The sequence below is a fragment of the Artibeus jamaicensis genome, unplaced genomic scaffold, assembly GCF_021234435.1.
Source record: "Artibeus jamaicensis isolate MK-2021 breed Jamaican fruit bat unplaced genomic scaffold, CSHL_Jam_final contig_1015, whole genome shotgun sequence".
In the NCBI taxonomy this organism is placed as follows: Eukaryota; Metazoa; Chordata; class Mammalia; order Chiroptera; family Phyllostomidae; genus Artibeus; species Artibeus jamaicensis.
The window spans coordinates 6,218,157-6,242,714 of NW_026521194.1; positions in this window are offsets into that span (position 1 = coordinate 6,218,157).

The window sequence follows — 24,558 nt, forward strand, 5'->3', positions numbered from 1 at the left end:
GATAGTATGAGTATTATTATTATATTATTTAGTATGTAATAGGAATAAAGTTAATAGGTTAGATGCAATATTTTGATTCCATTATCCTGAGTGTCCTAGAGAACCAGAACATTTGGTGTGGAAGAAAGGAGGCACAAATTTAACACACAAGGAGGTAAAGAAAAAACCCTGTAGTCTTGAATTTTTTCTAGAAGTGTCAGTATATATTCATGAAGCAATTCATCTTGAAATAATCATAATAATATAGATACATAAATGTAAAATAACTCCAATAAAAATCTCAGCAGGGTTTGTGTGTGTGTGGAAATAAATGAGCTGATTCTAAAACATATATAATAAGTCAAAGGAACTAAAATAGCCAAAAAATTTTGCAAAACAACAAATAGGAGGACTCATATCACTTTATTTCAAGACTAGTAGAAAACTCCAGTAATCGAGTCAGTGCGGTAACAGCAGAAGGAAAAAGAGTCCAAAAATATACACACACATCTAGGGTTCACTGATTTTTTTTCAAAGTTGAAAAGGCATGTTAATGGTGAAACAATAGTTTTTTTTCAGCAAATGGTACTGGAAAAATTGGATATCCATATGCAAATTCAAACCTTGATACATACAAAACATTAACTGACAATGATCATAGGCTTAATGTGAAACCTAAAACTATAAAGTTTCTAGAAGAGAGCACAGAAGAAAATCTTGGCTCTGTAATTTCTCTATTTCACCTCCAGAAATCAGGGAGATTTCGGTCTATTTACATTTTCTCCTAGAAATTGCTGGACGTCTGCTCCACAGGTAGTAGAGAATGGTACTTCTGGGGTACTCTCTGAATGTGGGAACTGTGGGAGCCAAAATGATTCCAAACATGCTTCAGCCTTTATGATGCAGCTGCAATAGCTGTAACATAGCCACCGATTGGGGACAGTGGAGAAACTGATATCATCCTCTAGCTTTTCCCAGTCTTGCAAATGGCCCTCCTGGCCTAAATGGCCATTTGGAGCCAGCCTACTTTTCATCCTGTGACTTAGAGAGTAGAGCTCTTCTTGCCCAATGAAGAGAGAAATGTGTGGCATTCTTCATCCCCTTTCCCGCTGATGATTTGTTTCGCAGCCTCTCCCTCGGCAGTGCTCTGCAGCAGCTGTTCCTTTTCCTTGTTCTGTATACGGCTCCTTTTTATCTTGGCAGACAGGCCAATTTCTTTGAAATAAAGCCCCTTCTCTATTGCAAGTGACCTTGAGACAGTTCAGTGCTATCATTTCCCAGCTGTATTAGTGACTCCAAATTCAATTTCAAGGTTCTTGAAAGCTTTCCCTTGTCCACCTTGTGTTTACTTGCCTTCATTTAAGTGTCCTACAAGGCAATTGCTTGGGGATCCTGGTATCCATTTTAGCATGTGTCTAACTTAGGGAAAGAGAATTGCAGCCAGGGTGGCTTCGATGCCGGGGGCCTGGCAGGGGTCCAGGGATTCAGAGTTGGGGCTCCTGTCATGTCTTTGGATGCTGTGAGTAGCCAGTAATGGGAAAAGAGGGGAATGTCCTGTAGGACCTGGAGTCCAGATCATGCAAATCATTGAACAGCATATAGTAGAAACTCAATTACTCACAGTATACAGGACCAAGAGTGATTTTTTCAACAATAGACTTGAATAAAACAATTATAGACATATTTTGAAATGTAGATGCATGCTTCTGATTTATGAGTGAGATGGGGTACACAGTGATGCCATCAAAACATACTATTTATGCTTGTCATCAATTATATTGGTGCTTGTCATTTGTAAACTTAGCTTCCTCATTTGGAAAATTTATGTCTGAGATTTTTTTCAGATCAGGCCTTCTGGCCACCTGTTTAGTGAGTATTCAGAAATATATTTGAATCAGCTGTCCATAAGTTCTTGTCTTTTATCCCACAAATCCTATCCCCAAACTGAGAAACAGGTTTTAGCCCTAGGGCCCAGGATAAGCAAGTGGTCTTGGCTGCCTGGGTTGTGAGGAATTCTGAAACCGTGTGTAGGACCACCTGGGAGCGGGATGGAGGACCAAGGAGCGTGTGTGTCTCAGGAAAGCCATCCTGGCCTATGGGTTTATCTCGGTGACGTTCTTAACTGTGTCTGGTCTGATTCCTCTCCTCCCCTTTTCCTCTTGGTGGAATTCTGACTGCATGAATAACATCTATCTGACCAACAGAATCGTAAAAAAGTTAACAACCTTCCATCTGTTTAGAATGTTAGCAGATTACAATTATAGGAGAAACTGATGGGGATTAAAAATAAAATTGAAGGTTCAAATTAAGCAAAAACTCAAAAACTAAATTATACCCAGTCCTTATTGAAAAGTTGGTGGGTTAATCCTGTAGTCCTGAAATTTTCCAACTTTTTCATCTCATTGCACACATAAACTGATTACTAAAATTCTGGAGCACACCAAAAATATATTAGATATTTTGCCAATCTTATAAAATAGGTATAAATTTTGATTTATTTACACAGATGGCTAGTCTTGTGTTGTTATTTTTATTTGACAATCTAAAGGAAAAGAGGGCAGTGCTCCTAACTAAATATTCAGGTTTAAAAATTCTTGTGGCACCCTAGTTGAAAATTGCTACTATATTCTGATATATCTAGGAGTTTCTTCTTGGACACTCATGGGAAGGTCATCAACTCAATTTTGCCCCTCTTACTCTGTCTCACTCCACTAAAAAAAACACTCACTTAGTATTACTATTGCTGAGGCATGATATCAAACACTAGTAAATACCACTTAGGAATATGTACAGGCATGCAACATTCACAGGAAAGTAATTATATTATGAATGTAACTATAATATTAAGTATTTTTTCTCCAATCTTAGTCCCAAACTCTTTTCTAAACAGGAAAGGCTAGCTTCCATTATTGCCAGAAAATGTTGTACTCAATACTGAATAACATTTAAAATTTTAAGGCTGTCTAACCAACCTAAAAGGTCAACCAAGATTCCCAAGAAGTATTCACTATCATTGCCTGGGAATAAGTTTTGCTATCTTTTTGAAGTTAGGGCGTCATACTTTCTCTGTCTATCCAGGCTCTCGGAGTTTAAAATTTCAACTGTTTACCTTATTGAATCCAGTGACATTTAGTCTTTTGTGCTTAGAAAAGTGATGCTTTCTCTCTAGTGTTTCTTTCATGCATTTAGTTTGCCACTTTGGAGATATTGGGCCCAGCTGTACCTGCATGTTGCAGTTGTGTGTGGGTGTGTGTATAGATGTTTGGTGCAGTGACTTGCAGTGTTCCCTAGACAGATGCACAAAGTAAGTGTTGTGGGGATGGAGGTGAAAATGGGAGAGTGAGTCCTGGGGCATCTCAAGCTGGTGTAAGCTTGACCTTGCCTGCTCCATCCTTTTGCCTTATCATGATTTGTTCTACTACATTCTTGCGTCTCTAGAGTTGCGAGTGGGCATATCTCTTTCCATATTTCAAGATGCCAAGGGTTATGTTATGGATAAATTCCTGAACTTTATTTTAGATTATGGGCATTATTTAAAAAGTAATGCACCCGCTATAATGAAAATCTTCAAAATAGTCTTTTTAAGCCTTGATATTTGACGTGAGAAAGTATCTAGACTTATTTTATTGCCTAAATTAGTAATTCCCTTTAGTTGTAGATCTAGTGCACAAAATTGAACATAGTGCAGGAATGACCATCAATGCCATTGAGTGAATAAAGTTATTCAATAGTGGTAATGATATTATTAAATATTATATCCTTAGACTCATAGAATTTCAGAATTTCAGGAGAAATTAAAGTGTATCTTGTCCCCAACCTTTATTTTAAAAAGAATCTCAGGCTTGGGGAGAGATTTTTTTCTAAGCCTTAATTCTATAATGGGGATATTATTTAAAGGGTCACCTCACAGACAGAGGCAGATCTGGGTTTAGAACTCAGGTGTCCTGACTCCTGTTGACTTTCTTATCCGTCCCTCTCCCCAAACGAGCATCCTGTTAGAAATAAGGGCCATATTTCCACTTTTCCTGGTGGTGTTTCCGTGTATTAGAAAGTGGGAAGACTTAGAGGGAATCTTATGAAAATGGCCTAAGCCCTAGAAAATGTGAGAGCTATTATTATAAGAAGACATTTTCTTTTCTTTTTTTCTAGTATTATATTTTAAAACATTAGGCCCAAATGTCCCTATCATTTGGTCCCCAGGTATCTGACACCTTTGTGGAAAAGATGCCACAGAAAATGTTTCCCTGTGAGGTCTTTATAGGTAGGCCATTACCACCTGCCATGAAATTTAGATAGTGACTATGTAAAGATACCTCCTTACAGATGCTGACTTAATAGCATGAGCATAACAATCATATCATGAGTAGCTCAACATCTTTGCTATATAAAATTCAGATATTGGGATAAGAATAATATTGAGTTATTTTTGTTTAAACTCTGAATTTTTTCCTAGATATTCTACGTTCTGTCAAGATTTTGTTTTAGGCTTAATATTTGTCATGATGGAAATGGCTTTGGTTCCACAGTGCTGCGGAGAGAAAAGAAGACAAATTTCATAGGCTGCAACCATACATCCTGCATTTCAAGCCCAGAAGCAGTAGTCATTCTCAACACAGTAATGTTGGACCTGCATAGAAATGTCTGGAATGACGTTCAACGTTCACACAGTCAAGCTGGGTCTTCCTGATTCAGGTCCGTTGCTAGAGAATGACTGAATATTCATGAGCAACACCTATGACTCCTTAGCCACATCTCTGTGAGTCCATTAGACATAAGCGTTTTAAGACCAGAACTGGATCATCTTTGCCTTTTCCTCCCAGCCTAGCAAATAGTAAATGCTCAACAGAAGTGATATGAATGAACCAATTTATAGTAAGTAAAAGTTGAGGCCAGTGGTTCTCAGTAGAAAGCAGGTTTGCCACCACCCTCAAGAGGACATTTGACAAAATGTGGAGACATTTTTAGTTCTCATAGCATGGCAGGGCGGGGGTGATGTTATCAGTGCATAGTCAGTACAGGCCAGCACAGTGCTGATACTCTACACGGTGCAGAACAGCCCTACAATAAAGAAACATATGGTCCAAACTGTTAATAGTGCTGAGGTTCAGAAACCCTGGCCTCAGCTAGCAGAGGGAAAGGCATGTTACTCACTCCTTAAGTTTTCTTTCCACTGGAGGTAGCTCCATCAGCTTAACACTCACGGACTCGCTCTTCTCCATAACACAGAAGGAGGGTGGGTAACTCCTCATATTGGTGAGGCCTAGCTGAGAACTTGGGATGCAAAGACCTGCCCTTTCCTCACTTTGCCCAGATCAAACTGGAGCAAGTATCTGTCTAATTTGGAGGTTCAGTATTAGGGATCCCATTTTTTTTCTCCACACCTATAGCACCTATGAATCTCTTAATCAGTTAAGAATTTAGTTAGGGAAACTAAGGGCCATTTATGGTCACCTACATTTTCCAAATAGGCCAAGGTTGACCTTCATTAAGACCCATGGGTTTGTTTAATTAGGAACAGCCTGTGCTGTTTCCCTCTGGAGGGGTGGGTATTTCTTCTCAGTGGACAGTCACTTCCAGGATCAGGTGGTGTCCAGACAGATATGCAGGGACATGCTCTTGTTATTAGGAAATGGACCTGAGTGATCAGGAAGCAGGAGGCTTAAAGATACATTTGAAGTCATCATCCAGCCTTCACTGTTGTCACAGTGGACTTGCAGACATGAGCCACTTGGGAAATGAAGGTTTCTGATTAAATACCAAACAGGGTTTGACAACATGGGGGGGGCCACTTCTACTGGTGGGCTGGGGCAGAGGTGAGGTTCCCTCAGACCGAGCAGATAGGGAGGATGGCAAAGCACTATCCCTTTCCAGAATGTGGTCCCCAGATGTCCTTGCTCTACCAAAAACAGAAGGGTGTATATTATCATGAGATGCTCTAGGCTTGAGAGACTTTTTTCCCCCATGTAATCACTTTTCTATAATGATAAGTCTTAGGGAAAAAAATCTTAAAATGCTCTCACCAAAATGGACAGAGAAAAATGACTCTAGTGGTTTCCATTGCTCACAGTGCCATTTAAAACCTTCTCTCCCTAGACCCATTTGCTTGCATTTTACTGTTTTCCCCATCACATCGCTGATTATATCTGATTCATAATTAACTTCGAAAATATGAGTTAGACTTAGGATTTCTCACTGATACTTAGATTTATGAAAGACACTATTGATGAGTTTGTTTGCCTAAGTTAATATCTCTTACTAGACTCAGAGCAGACATCAGTTTCAGCTTTGTTTTTTACTAGATGGTATAAAATTGGTATTTGATGTTAAGGAGAAAATATTTCTTCTTGAAAGTATCTCCTCTCCCCAATTCATTATTGTTAATTCGTTTCATAGCTTTTTTGTTATATCTTCCAGTTGTTAAGATTAAGCTGACATCATCAACGTCCCCAGTGTCATCATTACTATGGTAACAGCTCTCATTCCTTGAGTACTTCCTTTGTATCACAAGTTGTGCTTCGTACTTTAGACAGTATTTCCTTGGAATTTTATAATAACCCATGAAATGGGCACATTTACAGACATGGAAACTGAACCTCAGAAAAGTTAAGTAGCTTGTTCAAAGTCACATAACAAAGTGGGATAGAGTCAATAATCTGAGGTTTGCCTGACCCTTTTTGAGGATTATATGAGCAAGGCATGAAGCAATTCAGCCAACATCAGTTGCATGCTTCTCTGGCCTGCCCAGTACTAGCTGTTTCCAGGAATAATAAAATGGCAAATGCATAGCCCCTGGCATCAAGAAATGTCCTGAACAAAGAGGTAGAAAATAGCAGGTACTAAGGTAAATAGCAGTGTTTCTCCAAGTTTTTACCAGTGTACCTCTTAGGGCAGTAAAAATTATTTTGTAATTCAGAGAATCTGTATGTGTGGCTCCAAATGACTACAATGGGCATATCTTTGCAGTCTTATTTTAGGCTAAAACATAGATATGTTTTATGTATGCATGTGTACGTATATATGTGTATATATGTAGTATTTTATTTCATAATATGCCCATGCTGTTTTAATGTAAAAACAAATTTTAAAATTGCTGAGCATTGACTACAGTGGGTGCTGCCCATAGATGTAACAGCTCCTCCTTGTGATTTCATGGTCCTGTGGTACATCACACCGCTGTCAACCTTCTCACAACACACGCTCCCAGTCTGAGAAGCAAGGAAGTGCTTGGTGATAATCTTCCACAACACACAAGGTAAGAGATGGGGGAAACTTAAGTAACTTATCAAAAAATCCCTTCTTTCTGTTTTAAGCACTATTCATCCATTAAAAAATTGCATCTGATTTGTATGGTAATGGAACTATTGTGTGGCTTGACTAGGGTGCTGGGCATATACATACATGGGATGAAATTACATAGAACAAAACATATGCAAACATACACAAATGCATGCAAGAAAAATAGGGAAAATCTGAATAAGATCAATGGATTGTATTAACATCAATATCTTGTTTACTAAAAGGAGCTGGTTCACATGATTACTGAGGCTGGCAAGTCCCAGGAGTGCAGGTGGGCTGTGGTTCAAGTCCAAAGGCCGTCAGGCTCAATACCTTGGAAGAGTTGCTGTTTCAGTTCAAAGGCAGCCATGGAGGAGTAGCTTTTTCTCACTCAGTCTTTTTGTTTTAATTCAGGCCTTCGGCTGATTGTATGAGGCCTGTCCACATGAGGGAGAGCAGTATGCTTCACTCACTCTACCAATAATCTCATCCAAAAACACCCTCAAGGAAACCCAGAATAATGGTTGACCAAATACCTGGCAATCCTATGGCCCAAGCAAGTTGATACATAAAGTTGGCCATCACAATCTCAAAGTTTGAAATAAAAATAAAATATAAAAAGTATCTCAAATGAAAAGTTTCATTTTAAAAAGTGAAAGAAGACATCTCTAGGTTAAGAGGGAGCAAATCTGAGCATGATACAGACAACAAGATCTTGGATTTTGAGTATGAAGTGCCATGATTGTATAAAAGTTTGAAGGTCTTAAGGTGCTGACTACTATAATTTTCAAATTATGGGAGGAACACAAATAATTGTACTGATACTGAGGACAGTAGTAGGTTAAATTAGAAGGCCCGGCCCTTCACCCCTCTACACCTCCATCTTTTGCCATGTGACTGTGTATCTTTTCAATTAGTCAAATAATTCCCTCTGCCCTTTGTGTTTGGCTTTAGCCATGTGACCTCCATTAGCAGTGGAATATTAGCAAATATAACACTCACAGAGGCCTGAGGTATTCTGTGTAGATGACATGAATGTTGCCCATGTCTTGCTGTCAACCACACCTAAGCCTAGTCTCAATTAATTGACTTAACTGAACCACACAAACATGAGCAAGAATAAAAGGGTGTTGTTAACCACTGAATTTTGGATCGGCTTGTTTCACAGAAAACTTACCTTCTCCTTCTAACTGAAAATACTATTTTTTAAAATACCATAAATACATGAGTACCTACTCCATTCCAAGAACTGTGTTACCTGCTGTGGACATGCTACCTGATCACATAGAGTTTACAGTCATGAAGCTATTATTCTTTGCATTAAAAAGAAACAGAATTCTCTTCACATTGTAAATAATTATCTTCCACTGTCTACTGCTTTTAAAATTAAACTTGAGTCTTGAAAAATGTTCATAGTCATAATGTTTCAGAAACAAAGCTATAATACAGAAACTAGACAATGTGCTAAGTTTTGTCTTTGGTGATTTTTATTTGTTTGTTTTCCTCTGAAACAGACCAGTATAATTAAGGAAATGTAGTGGATGAATGCAGTAAATTGAACAATAACTTTCTGAGCATTTAAACATGTGTATCTATGTTGTAAACATATTGGAAATTTCAATAAATGGCATTATTATCTACTCAGTTACCAACTGCAAAACCTGCAAGTTATCTGTCAACTCATTTTTTCCAAGTTTCTCTAAATACCCCTTGAATATATAAAATTCCCTTCCCTATCATACCATTGTCCTAATGAAGCCATTACCATCTGTCCCCTGGATTATGAGTTAAGATCACCTTAACAGGTCTCTCTGGCTTTTCTCAGTCTTCGCTCCTTGCCCATTCTTCATCAGAAAGATATGTCAGAAATATAAAGCTGATCTTTAACTGCCAGGCATGATGCTTTTTGACGTTTTCCTGTCCCTGTAGAATGAAGTCCAAACTTAGCACACGAAACAAGACGTGGCATTATCTCGTTCCTGCTATTTCACTTCATACTCCTTTGTCAACACAGACCCAAGACCCTGTAAGTAGACACATTAGGACAGGGGATGAGGTATTATAGCAAGTCAACTGGGGCATAAACTTGGAGAAACTACTGACCCTTGGGATCATATAAGTACACCTGAGAATGAGCATCTGCTTCAATTTTGTTCCCTGAGCAACTCTCTTGCCTCACCCTAGTCTCCAGGTTGCACTTCACATTTTTTTTTTTTAATAATCCAATCTTTGGCTTATACTGTTGCCTTGGCTGGAACACAATGTTCACCTTCTTTTCCACACCAATTGTCATTCATATATTTTATATTCGGCTTGACTGTGGATTTCCTAAGAAAAATTCCCTGTCTCCCAGGCTGGTGTAAGTTTACTCATCCCTTCTGTGATCACATAGGAGCTTTGGGTTCACTTCTTTTTTAGCATTTAGTTCAAAACTGCTTATCTCCCCCCAACCATTGAATCTAAACTCTCTTGAGATGTATTCTTTTGTTACATGATAATTCTCATCTTTGCAATATAAAGTGGCTAGGCCAGTCATCTTTGACACTTTCCCCCTCTCTAGTCCCCCGTATCTAATCCACCTCTAAATCATGCGGCCATTACTCCCTAAGCGTCTTTCAGTGCCATCTGCCTCTCTCCATCTTCACACAAACCACAAGACCATCATCTCCTAACCGCATTACTGCAACAGCTTCTCACGGGGCCTCCTATGTCCACACATCCCTCTGCCCACTGCGCTCACTTGTTCTGTTCATTGCATCTTGGTAATCTTTGCAAAATCTAAATAGAATTATTATCTCCAAACTTTAATGGCTTCTTACTATTCTTAGGATAAGAAGTCACATCCTTAGGTTGTTGTAAAACTCCCCTGCGTGATTTCGCCCTGTCTAACCTCTACAGCTAATCTCATTAAACTTGAGCCATTGTTTATATACTAGCCAACTTTCAGTTGTAGAATATTCCATACAGCCCCCCAACTAACAGTCTGGACACAGGCAGGTCTCAAACCTTGCAGTGTTTTACCCCTCTATTATTTCACCAGATTAAAAGTGCCTCCTCTTCATATCAGTCCAGAAATCACTATTTCAAGCTTCCTTTGTGCCTCAGTCTAGGTCAAGTTCTCTGCTCTTCATTTTCCTAGTTCTGTTTCTTTTCTTCAAAACACTGATCTTAATTCAGTGTTTCATGTTTCTGGGCAATTATTTTTGCTTAATGATATCTAGTTTTGTTTCCATAAAAACACATTTTATTATGGAAATTTTCAAACCTGTAAAAAGTAGTGAGAATATAATGAAGCCCATTTTCTTCTCCCTGCATTAACAATTAACATGTGGATCTTTCATTTTCTGTATTTTTATACTGCCCTCCTTCCTTCCCAATACCACATTTTATCCTTAAATACTTTAGTCTGTATCTCTGGAAGATAGGGAACCCTTTCCTCTCCCCGGAAAAATCCACAAAGTATTTTAAATTCTCAAAATATTCTCACAACTCCAAAAATAAATGAGTTTCTTACAATTTTCAAATACCCTGTCAGTGTTCAAATGTTGTATATGAATTTAAGTCTGATTTCCCATCTTATCAGAAAGGTTTCTGATAAATTTTTTCTGAGAACAGGAAAAATCATCCCAGCAGGACGAATGCCACACAGTACTCAAATATAGCTGAATAAGTCACTGAATGAATGGTTACTCAATAAATATTTGTTAACTAACCTGGACACAGAGGTTCAAGGATGCCTGGGGAGCAAGTCCCTAAGAAATCCCCTGCCTTTATTCCATATGGGCCAAGCCTCCTTTTCTGGTGGCATTCTTGGACCTTGGGACAAGATGCTGTACTGGGTCCGACTCAGAGTCAAGGACAGGTGTCAAAGCCTTGCCCTCCCAGACTGGGTGTGCCCTGCTTTCAGCTTTGGGTGAGGATAATGGACGGCAGATGCTTTCCTGTCACTAGGAAGTTTTACTTTCTCTCTTCCCAACATTTTCCCTTTTCCATTTCCAAAGAGCACTGGTCATCCACAAGTAGTGAACTTCACATGGCAGGGGTTCGTAGCTGGTCAGGAGTCACTGTACTGGTCACTCAGTAGCTCGAGGTTTCTCTGATCTCACCTCTGGGGAAGACAATGGTTATAGTCAAATTTCACCAAAGGGGGAATAAAGCACTGTTGCTTATTACTTCTACTTTCTTGTGTTTTTATTTTTAAATATGTAGTTTATCATTTTTCATTTTAAAAGTAGTCTTAACCCTAATTGTATTTTTTTTACTCCTTCATAAGCATTTAGCCCTGATATTACAAGCTCTTGCTATAATCTTTTACTCCATAATATCCCATTAAATTCCATTGCTAAACTTTGTTTAGTGAACATTAAGGCTGCTTCCAGTTCTGAACTATTATAAATAATGTTTTTATATACAACTCTGTACAAAATGCTTTTTTTGTATCAAAGATAATTTTCTTAGGGTAGAGTCCCAGAAGCAGAGTGACTTGCTCAAAGAACATAAACAATTTTAAAGCTTATACAAGTATATTTCCATTACCAAATCTCTTAGAAAGCATGATTTAATTTGCCTTTAAATTAAATTTAATTTTGAGATACATGTTATTGTTTTTCTATTACATAAATGATTCATAATTATAATAGGAAAAATCAGACAGTATGGATATGTAAAAAGAAGGAAATAAAAATGAAAAGTAATTCCAGTACTTGGGGTTAACTATACAACATCTTATTGCATAGATTTCCATATAATTCTTTGTGCATATAAACAACGGGATTATATTGTGCATACATGTATATCAAGGTTTCTATAAGGTCTCAAAGAAAAATCCTCACAGATTACTATCAATACTGAAAATTTGTTGCTGTGTCCATAGGGACATGGAATAACCAGGGAAGTGCTTTCATCAGCAGAGTAGCCATTCCACATCAAGTTCTTCCAAGACAAGGATTTGGCCAGACCTCCTCTTTGGACATTTCATCCTAGCTTATCAAATGCTTTTATTAGCATTCCTGCTTTCCAAAAGAGAATTTGACTGGATTTCTTTGCCACCCTCCAAAGGGAACACTTCCACATCACCTTTGGATAGAATTTATTTCAAGTTGCCCCAAAGCTGCTCCCATATTTTTATACCCAGCCCTCTGCTCTTCCACACAGGCCTTTAATTAGCTCCAGAGAAAGTCCTGTGACTGGTTTCACTCAGCAGGAAACTTCTGAAACAGAGAACTAACTGAAGCCACTTTTCCCTTAAGTACAAGATGAGAGGAGGGCACGTACCAAAGAGGGTAAAGGAAGGGAAGATAAGTGGTGATGGAAGGGGACTTGACTTACAGTGGTGAACACACAATATATAGATGATGTATTATAGTATTATGTACCTGAAATCTATATAATGTTATTAACCAATGTCATCCCAATAAATTCAATAAAAAAATGTCATTTATATTAGTGTCAGTATAACACTGCATTGTAATTCACTTTACTAAGTTACCACTGAATATTCAACACTAACTTTTAAGATTCTACCATATGAGTGTGCCAAAAATTATCTGGCCAGTCCCTTTTAGCTAGACGCCCAATTGAACCCATAAGTTTTTTTAATGATAAAAGAAAACCTTTGCAGACAAGTTTATTTATTTATTTATTTATTTATAGTATCCTAGTGTGTCTTTGCTTGTCTATTTTGTTTTGTAAATCACTTGATTTTAGGTCTGCATCTTAAACCAATCTGAAATTTCTGTTTTTAAATAGACAAGTTTGGCCTATTCACATTAATTTTAATAACCGAATATATTATTTATTTTCTATTTAAAAACATATCTATTTATTTAAACAAAAACAAAAAAGCACATCTATTTTTTCTACCCTTATTTTGCTATTTTTTATGCATCTTTTATTGATTTTCACTTTTTAATCTCATTTGTTATATCACTTAAGTTTTATTTATTTACATGCATTCTCTGATTTAGAAGAATACATGCTACTTTTCTGCTGGTTATCTTTAAAATTAAAAAAACAAAATTATGTGTTTCTAACAAATGAGAGATAGCATCGTCTAATGGTTTTCATGGAGGCTCATAGATTTAGAAAAACGTTTAATCCCTCTATCTCCTAAACTTACTAAACAGATTTTCATAGGTATAACAAAGTTTTATAAGAATAAACATATCATTATACATAAAGACACATTTTATTTCTCCTTCCTCAAGAATTTCAAGAAACTATAAAATTTAAGGATGTTGGCCCTGGCCGGTGTAGCTCAGTGGATTGAGCACGGGCTTGCAAACCAGAGTATTGCAGTTCAATTCCCAGTCAGGGCACATGCCTGGGTTGCAGGCCAGTTCCCAGCAGGGGCCAGTTCCCAGCAGGGGATGCACCAGAAGCAACCATACACTGATGTTTCTCTCCCTATCTCCTTCCCTTCCCTTCTAAATTTAAAAAATCTTAAAAAAAGAAAATATAAAATTTAAGGATGTTAATGTTTTTGTTAATTTTTATAACCATTTTCATACCATTATTTATATGCAAATTGCAACTTACTGATTTTAGCTATCAATATCATTTTATATATTTTCTTTTATTCTTCATGCAATATTTGGATTAACTTATTAGATAGCTGTAATATTCCTTTAGGAAAATATCTGCATAGTATACTTTCTTGTCTGATAATAGGATAATTTTTAAATTTGTTTTAATACCTGCACTGATTTTCTGTACTAGCCAATCTGCTAGTGATTACCTCTACTTCTTTTTAAAATTAAATTTTTATGGGAATCTAGCCTTCTCTAATCTTCTTTCTTTCTTCTTTTATTATTCAAAACCCTAAGGAATTATACTGATAGTATACATTTGTATACAAAGTAGGCCAAATCTGATTAGCTGCTTTTTTGTAAATAAAGTTTTATTGGGACACAGCCACAGCCATTCACACACACACATCACCTATGACTGCTTTCACGTGCTACCACAACAGAACTGAATAGCTGGAACCAGGGCCAGATGGCCCTCAAAACCTAAAATATTTATTACCTGCCCCTTCCCTAACCTAACTGACGAGGACAACTCTCACAGGAACAGATCTGACATTTCAGACAGTGGGAAGGCATTTCGGAGCTCAGGAGTATTTTAGTGGTGCTACTGAGCTGCACGGTGAATTCAACCTCTCTCAAGTCCAACCTTGTAAATCCCCTGGGAAAGAACGAACAGCGCGAACATCTGATACCCAGATCAGTCTGCACCAACTCTGATTCCGAACGGCCTTCCAGGGCCAACTCCATTCTCTCTGAGCGAGGTAGGAGCCAGGCAGAGAGGAGAGCGTGACCTTTGTGAATGGCTTTATACATTCCGCGGCCCATCCAGCTGCCGTATCCCTGGAGCGCTTACTGCGGGAGAGCAACATTTCCTTTAAGGGCGCGCAATCACACCAGAAAAGAAGTTTAATTTATAAGCAGTCTAATTTAATTCTCTCTGTTCGGATGGGCTTCAATCTGGTGCTAGAAAGAAACCCTTTGAAGACTTTGTTGTTTCAGCTGACAATTACATGGCTTTAAGTCACCTCACCTTGGAGCCTCAGTGCCCACCCATACGTGACAGCTTTATCTTCTTTTTCTCTTTAGGTGCTATTTTAAATCAGCACTTGGGTGATAGCAACTTAGGCAGACAAGAGAGCTAGTCTAATTCTACCGATGCCAAATTACATTTGGTACAAGGGAGCAGAACATTTTGAGTCACAGAATCCCCCAAATACAACTTCTTTTAAGGTTCCTAATCAGAAAAGGTAATGTATTCAGTAACACCCTGGGAGTCTTGAGGAGATAATTCATCTCACCAGAAGAAGCAATTACTACCAAAGACCAGTGTGCTTAGCTCATTCCACACAGGGCCAGGCACACGGAAAGGAACTGGGCCTTGGGCAACACCACATTTCATCTGAATGTGCTTTCCATCCCACCCACACGAATTTAACTTGTATGAACCACTGAGCAAGCAACATGAGTTTCACGACCATTATCCAGTTCACTGTTTTCATATGTGTCTAGAAATAGTCCAACGATTGCAGCAGGAGGAGAAATCCAGGCCATCTGCTTCGGAGACTCAGAAAGGCTCTCTCTTTCCATTACTGAGTGCTTCGAATGGAACTCTGCAAAGGCAGGTTCACTCAGGCCAGGCCCAGCACTCTCAGATCCTAACATAACAAACAATGGCACCGTGCTTGCTTTGATGCTAGGCACTGTTCTGCGCCCTTGAAAAGTTAGAATATTTAATCTTCACAGCAGTCCTATTAGGGCAGGCACTATTCTTAAAATCCACTTTACAGGTGAGAATACAGAGACACAAATAGATAAGTAATTTGCCCAAGATCAAGAAAATAGAAAAAAAAAATCAGGATTGGGATTTACACGCAGGGAGCCTGGATCTAAAGCCCTAAGCCATTAACCATGAAGCTATGCTGTCATTGTGCCATTTCTGTCTGCATCCCTCACCATCTAAGGGTGTCCAGCCTTTTGGTGTCTCTGGGCCACACTGGAAGAAGAAGAGTTGCCTTGGGCCACACATTAAATACATTGTGACACGTGATCACAACAACATCTCATACTGTCATAAGTACATTTATGATCTTGTGTTGGACTGCATTCATAGCCATCATGTGCCATGTGTGACCTGCAGGCCTCAGGTTGGACACCCCTAAGGGAAGTATTTACATCTCTGGCTCTCTATCAGGTGTTCTTGGCTCACCATGAGCCACCACTATGAGCTAACTTCCCAGGGAAATCCTATAGCATTTAGCTCTTCTTCTGGATCACCACTAAGGATGCTTGTCTTGTGATTTCCTGTGTCTACTGTAAATATCACCCTCTCAATTTCCTTGGGAAGATACAAGCCCAGCACTGCACTTAATAAATACCTATACACTGACTTCCACATTGATCCTTGTTGTTCTTGGAGTTACATAGACTGTGTGGATGTTTTTATTTACTAAAAATGAAAGTGTCTTTTTCAGATGTGTTTCACCCGGGCCAATTTTCTGGTATAGTATTTTAGATATCTTCTAGGAAGGTAAAGACATCTCAGGCCACAGTGTTTTGGTAGCATTGTGACTTCTAATTTCAAGGGCTCTGGCTATTTTCAAGTGGGCATGTGTAGTCCAGAGTATCTGTTGATAAACCAAATTTCAGAATTTATAATAACCTTTTTTTCCTCCTTAGCATGAACTGGAATTGCATGTATCTGAAGGCTAGTATGTAAGAGAAAGTCTCTTAGCTAGAGAGAGACTTCCTCATCAGCCCACTGTCCTCTCCATGAGCTTTTCAGTCTCATTTTTCAACACCCGATCACATCTAACTCCCAGCACTGCCTGTGATATCATTATTATTATGGCCACTGTGTAGATGAGAAGACTAAGAACATTAATTGTGAAGTTGCCATTTGCAAATACAACTTGGAGAACTATGAAGCTTCCATAATAGAACTTTGGAGAATCTCAGGATGTAACGTTGAGTGAGCAATTTATAGGCTGATTTTACCAAAGACCATGAATTTTCATCACACTATAGCAGTGGAACTTTCTCTAAAATGAAATGGTACATGGAAGCCCAAAACATAAAGCAGAGAGACTGTGCTAAGGTGGCCCCTGTGGACCTTTCGGAACGCCATCTGGAAATCACCACTGTAGGTCAGAAGAGAGACTATTAATAGTTTTTTGTGGTGTTGGTTGGACAGGGTTCAGGCAGGAGCTGGGAGTATGTACCTTTTATTTTCATTGCATACTTTCATATGCAGAGATACAAAGAACAGAATTTGCTTGGAATTCAACTTGGATTATCATTTAGGTGTTTGCTTTATTTATACTCAGATTAGATTTTTTTCACAGACATGAATGCATGCTTTATTTATTGGAAGTAAATTCTGAAAAAAATTAATAGTAATCCAAGAGCCCTCTACTCAAGGCAGCTCTATAAATTTCTAAGTCCTTCTGCTCCAAGCACTTATAAGGACTGATGAGAAGCAGAAAGAGGAATACGGTGGCAAGTAGTTAAACTGACAGCCCAGTCTGATGGGCTGTATTAGTGGCGCCCAGTAGGTACACAATAAAGATTTGTCAGGTTGAACCGAACTGAGCCAAATCTAGCTTAGCTGAACTGAATTGTTGGTCATGAAGATGGTACAGAGATTCTGCTGCCAAAACATCACAGCGAAAACAAGGACCAATTCTCCAGGGCCAGTAGAATCTAGGTATCAACAACTTCAATGTTGCTACAGTATGTCCAGCAGTGAATTTTGCCCATGGAGAAATAGTCATATTTCTAATTCTACGTGTTGCAATAAAACCCAGAGGAAATATGGCCTTAGGATCCTCTGTCACTTGATGATTTATTATTTATTTGTTTACTAACAAGTTCTCTACCCCCAGATGGGGGGTGAGAGAAGCAAATGTGCCAAAGCATTTATTATCATGGGTTATTTGAGTATTTTCAAAACAAATTGACTCAACATTTATTTTCCTTCTAGAAAAAGACATCTTAGGTACATTTTTGAATATGCATCTGAAAATCCCCACTTTTTATCAGAATATTCCATTATTTTCTGGTTTGCCCTTTACTCCCTATGCATACATTTCCTTTCACATGTCCCTTTTCCAAGTGACAACTGCCCTAAAAAGGCCAGTGTCCCACAGCGATATGTCAGAAATGATGAGCACTCTCCGATCACACACAGCTAAACATGGACTTTCAAACACTGGTCTTCCCAGTCTATTACCTGTGCATGGACCTTTGTTTTGCTGCCACTAGGGAGGGAAAGTGTACAAATCAACTGGGCCAGGATTTGTTTTGGTCTTTGAATTAACTCGTAAAACCTTCCTCTTCTCCATTCCTTTTACTTACACAACTCGTAGTCTGTCTTAATTCCTCCTAATGGTACCAGACAACTGTGTCACATGGTCCCTCAAGGTGCAGTAGGCACAGTGCTTTGGGCTCAAGTTGGTCATAGCACTTACACATGCGCACAAACTGGCACTTGTGCTAAAATAGCAAAACAAATAGTCCCTACTTTTAATAATGCAGCTTTGCACATGGAACACATAATGGCCTTCAAATTAAGAAATTAGTTACATTTCTTTGATAGCTCACATTCTTATTAGCACACTTGGCATACTTACTTTGACTCCTAATTTTTCATAAAAATATCATCTCACACGAGGTATCTCATGTACCACTAATTTTTCAGTTAAAAAATTATGATTATTATTAAATGGCATATACCCAGCTATTTATGTAAAAGAAAGAAACAAGAAAAGGAAAGGGAAGCTCTTTGCTGTGGAATGGAAACTAATAATTATGTTCTGCTCTCCACATCACAGATGCCCAGCTGGCACAATTAAAGAAATAGCTGATCAGTTCCAGTTATTGATTTTGCTAACATGTTTGTTCACGGTTGCTTCTTGTCTAATTAGTTTTTTCTGCTTTCTTAGTCTAAAAGCATACCTTCCCAGACGGGGCTATTTTCACTCATTAGTGAGCAAGGTTTCCTTTGGTTGCCTCTAGATTTCTTTTTTATGCAGTGGTTTTCTTATTCACTTAGCTAGGAGATAGCCTGAAAGCTAGACTTCCCTCTGAGTTCCTTATTGAATTTCAAACCTGGGTTTAACGTGCTTCTCTTCTTCAATGGATATCTCAGTAGCATTGGTACAGCCACAGTTAAAGCTGTTGTCATCTGTGAGTGATGTGTGATTGGGGCTGTTTACACAAACTGGGACAAACTGAAAACGCATAAAAGATGCCACAAGTCCTATCTGATGAGGCTTGACAGAAGCATCCATTCTCTCCTCTGCCAAAAAGGGAAAATCTAACTCAGCCTAATTTCCATTTCCTGAACGTAGATCGTAGAAGAAGTGAAAATGTGTGTGATATTGACAAATCAGGGGCCCAATGCAGCATCAGTTTCCAGAAACAAATGATTATAGTCTTGCTTCTGGAAAACCAAGGCGTGCAGTATGGAAGCTTTGCCTTTGTCCAAGTTTGTAGAAAGAGCTTTAAAATTCAGCAGCAGATGCTCCTGTGAAGTGGAGGCAGAGCTCATGGGCCAGCAGAGCAGTTCACCAGTAACTGCAGCCCTGGGTCTGTGGCTCTGCTCAACTGCAATGGCAGCTGTCACAAAGCTCGGAAAGCCAGTGTGCTGTCAAGGTTTTAATCGCTCCCGTACAGGCAAACAATAAATGTTGCTTTTGTTGAATACTGCTAATGTTTTTTTCTAATGCAAGATTTAGAAGCAGGGGAGTCTGTTTACTCGAGTATTAAAATGAAACAGAAAGAACCTTTGAGGATTTTGATAGGAATGTCTGCTCTCTTGGTAAAAGAGGATGGGACCAATCCATTTTTATCTGGTGTTTTCACTGTTAATTGCTGATTACGTAGTCCTGTTGCTATAAACCTTTCAAACCGTGGAGAACGAGCTGATTTTCTCTCTTCAACAAAAGAGCATGTTGCAGATTATAATATTCCATTAACTTTACAGTTTTACTTTAGCACCATATTGAGGCATTGGGACACTTTGATTTAAATGATAGAAAATTAATTTTCACTTTTTTATTACATTTGCAATGGAAAACTGGTGATGATATAACTGCTGTGGCATAAAAATGACACAAGAAACTATGAATTTTATTTCCTTTGGAGAAAAGAAAGTGGACAATTAAAAGCTTTAACACTGTCTGTATCCAACCTAAATGTCCACAGAATGGAATTCAAAACCAGGGAAACAAGACAAAATGTGAAAAGTTTTAACCTTTTAAAGTTCGGCTTAAATGTATTAGATTTGGGTGTAAAGCAACATGGAATTTGAGTGAAAATAAATCACATCAACTCAACAGCAAGCACTTACATTTAAAGGAATCTTTAACAGAGAGAGATTTTAACAGAGAGAGACTTTAAAGATGGAAATAGAATTCAAGGATTGGCCAACTGTGGCTCATAGGGCAAATCTGGCTCACAGAGTTTTTTTTTATAAATAAAGTTTTATTGGAACACAGCCATGCCCATTCATTTACATACAGTCTATGGTTGCTTTTGTGGCACAATAGTAGACCTGAGCAGCTGCAACAGAGAAATTATGGTCTGCAAAGCCTAAAATATTTATAATGGGCTCTTAACATAAAATGTTTGCCAACCTCTGGCAGAATGCATAAAATATTTAAATGTAAAATATTTAGATATTTCCTCCCTTTACAACAACAACAAAATAGAAATAAGATGGTAGGGACTTTTCTCTCTCTCTCTCTCCCCCGGTAACAATGGGAATTGCAACAGTTGGAAATTGTAACCCACCCCACCATTCTTTTTTTTTTCCCCAAAAACCTTTCCCAGGATTTATTCATACCTCCAAAACTTGCCTTGGAAACATCAGCCAGCTCAGTATAAAATGACATCAAATAATTTTTTTTTCTTTTTGATCTGGTTTCTGTAAGTGCTGATTCTGACTAATATGTAGCTAATAGAGAAACAGCATATTTGTATAAGAATCCTGGGAACTAGCTTCAAAAGCTACAGACTCTGACTTCCAGGCATCTCAGCTGCAGCAGGTTTGCTGACCTTCGACTATGCAGACAAAGTCAGGATTGTGTGAACCCAGGGTGACTACAGGAAGAGGCTGTACACCAGACCACCACGTGCCCTACTGAATGGACTGTGCTCACCTGCACATAGAGGACGTTTCGACCCCCTCCCTTGATCTCTTTGTTCTGTTCCCTTCTCCCTATTTATAAAAACCTCTGCCCCCACTGAGAGGTGGAGATGGGCTCTGAGACCTGAGTCCCCCATCTTCCAGATGGCTGGCATCTGCAAATAAACCACTTTCCTTTGCATCAGCACCTGCTTCGAGAGTACTGGCTTTTGAAGAGGCAGGCAGCCAGAACCGTGTTCGGTTATAGTTTTTGGCGACTCAGCCAGGACAATGTGGATCCCGACAATGCTCAGACTCCCCGGGCTGGAGTCCCAGCTGACTTGCACTCGGTTACATCTTTCTTTCTCTCAGCACAAAAACATCCAAATGTTCAGGACAATAATACTGACTTAAGACACCAGGTCATTTTCAAAAGGATGGCCCAGAGGGAATCTCAATGAGAATCACAATCTAAATAAAAATGGAGACTTTGGAGCATTCCTGAAGTAATGAAAGTGCTGACATAACATAGTTCATCTACTCAGACATTTAGAAAGCACTGTAACAGGAGATCCTGTCTTCATGCTTTTCATTCAGTTTATTACCAGATGGTAATGCTTTAGCTTCCAACCTATTGACTAAATCCACTCATTCTTCTTCCAACACCTTCCACAGTTTTTGTCACTGCCTGGTTTGCCTCCTTTACACCTGTTCAAATCTGTCACCACACAGTCGAGTAATCCATGTCCTATTATTTTATCCTTCAAGATTAGTTTATACAGCATGGGGCTCAAGTAGGTTTATAGTTGTGCATGCATGAAACGCTGAGTGTATTCTTGTATTATTTGTAAATTATTGTATTATTTTCCGTATGAACAACTGTGAACCTACTTTTGCCTCTCCCCATATTTGATGTCACCAACCCCTGAAATTTTATGTCTCTGCCTCTCCCTCTTTCCTACGCCTCTTCCCACCTCAAGCATTTAGTCATTTCAGACTCTCCTCTTTTTTAATAATTCAAAAACTTATTCAAAAAAGAGGAGGATTTATACCCTTCTATTGGGTGTAATACATAATAAGATTAAGAACATACTCCCTCCTCCCCAAAGCATCAGTTTTATTACAAGGACACATTAAATGAATGTGTTGATACTTGAGGATTCAGAGAGTCAGGCACCCACCCTGGGGAATGCTGCTGGGCAGAGGGTGGTCTGGAGAGGTCTGGGGGGCATCACTGAAGATGAGGCTTCCTATCGCTTCTTGGGTGATTTGACCAAGCTACTGCCCACATCTAAGACTTTTTGATCACCATATACTTTCTCTGCTACTCCTGCTCCCCTGTCCCTTTACGAGGTGGCACTAGGAACTGAATCCACCAATAAACAGTCAGTTCATTGAGGGCAAACCCTGTCTTTACTTCCCCACTGCCTCTCCAGTTCTTGGCACAACACTGAGTCGGAAACCCAGGTCCGTTATGTAGTTGAATTCATGAGCCCGTTTTGCTGCTCAGAAGGTCCCAAGTGGCTGCCCTCTTTACTCAGAGTGAAAACGAAGGTCCACACGAGGGCCCTAAAGTCCCAACATAGCCTGGCTCCCATTTCCTGTCTGTCATCCCTCTGCTCCCTGTGCTCTGGGAGCACAGCCGTCTCACGGGTCCTTGCTGCCCTTCTGTCTCTTCTGTGCAGTTTCACCCATGGCTACCCGCCCTCACTCCCTTCAGGTCTCTGCCCATGCCACTCTTTTCCATAACCCTCCGTCCCCTTATGCTTGCTTTATTTTTCCCATAGTATTTGTCACCTTCTAAGATAATATATAACATACCTGTGTGTTTCTCTTGCTTTGTGTCTCTTTCCATTAAAACATTAACTTGACAAAAGCAGGGGCTTTGTTTGCTTTCTTCATGTTTCTCTTCCCAGGATGCAGGACAGTGACTGGTTTACACGAGGCACATTTGTCTTTTCTTTTTTTTTTGCTTTTTATTTTTTAAGTATATTTTATTGACTATGCCATTACAGTTGTTCTATTTCCCCCTTCATTCCCCTCCACCCTGCACACCCCTCCCCCACCATTCCCCCCTTTAGTTCATGAACACATGTCTCAAGTTCTTTAGATTCTGTATTTTCCATACTATTCTCCTCCTCCCCCCTGTCTATTTTCTATCTACCGTCTATGCTACTTATTTTCTGTACCTTCTCCCTCCTTTTTCTCCCACTCCCCTGTTGCTAACCCTCTGTGTGATCTTCATTTCTATGGTTCACTCCTGACCTAGCTGTCCTCTTAATTTGCTTTTGTTTTAGGTGTGGTTGTTAATAACTGTGAGTTTGCTGTCCTTTCACTGTTCATCTTTTTTATCTTCTTTTTCTTAGATAAGTCCCTTTAACATTTCATATAATAAGGGCTTGGTGATGATGAACTCCTTGAATTTGATCTTATCTGAGAAGCACTTTATCTGCCCTTCCATTCTAAATGAAACCTTTACTGGATAGAGCAATCTTGGTTTTAGGTCTTCAGTTTTCATGACTTGGAATACTTGTTTCCAGCTCCTTCTTGCCTGTAAGGTCTCTTTTGAGAAATCAGCTGACAGTCTGATGGGAACCCCTTTGTAGGTGACTGTCCCCTTATCTCTTGCTGCTTCTAGGATTCTCTTCTTCATTTTAATCTTGGCTAATATAATGATGATGTGCCTTGGTGTGTTCCTTCTTGGGTCCAACTTCTTTGGGACTCTCTGAGCTTCCTAGATTTCCTGGAAGTCTATTTCCTTTGCCAGATTGGGGACGTTCTCTCTCTTAACTAGGGGAAGAAGAACATGATGGCCATCACTGAGCTACACCAGCCAGGGCGGAAGTTCTCTTTTATTATTTGTTCAAATAAGGTTTCCACTCGTGACTGTTCCTCTTCCCCTTCTGGCACCCCTATAATTCTGATGTTGGAACGTTTAAAGATGTCCTAGAGGTTTTTTAGCCTCTTCTCATTTTTTTGAATTCTCGTTTCTTCATATTTTTCTGTTTGGTCATTTTTTCCTTCCTTTTGGTCTGCTCCCTTGATTTGAGTCCCAGTTTCCTTTGCATTACTATTGGTTTCCTGTGCATTTCCATTCATTTCAATTAGTTTAGCCTTCATATGTTCCTCTAATTTGTGACTAAAATCAACCATGTTCAGGGTATCTACCGGCGAACCTAGGGAAGGCGCGCTTGGCTGTCTTCGGTTGTGCATTTGCACGCAGATAAACCAGTGAAGAGGTGAGCATTGAGACAGACTGCGCAGGCCCGGCACAGGGAGGTGGGCTCGCACATTTGCACTCAGATAAATAGGTGGGGGCCAGCAGTGGGGCAGACCTGGCGAGTAGAGAGGACTGCCATTGCTCCCTCTCTGACCCCGCCCCCACATACAGCGTCACAAACCAGCAACCTGGGTGGCCCCGCCCTGGAAGGCACCTCTCCTCATATGCAACAGGCATGAACAGATCAAAACATGGCTTAAGAATGCCCCAGAGCCAATAAATCTAAGCGATGAAGAAATAGCCAAACTTTCACATGCACAATTCAAAACACTGGTGATCAGGATGCTCACAGAACATTTGTCTTTTCTGAATGAATTACTTCTAAAACACATGAACAAGAAGCAGACTTCCCATCACTCCCTCTTTCTCCC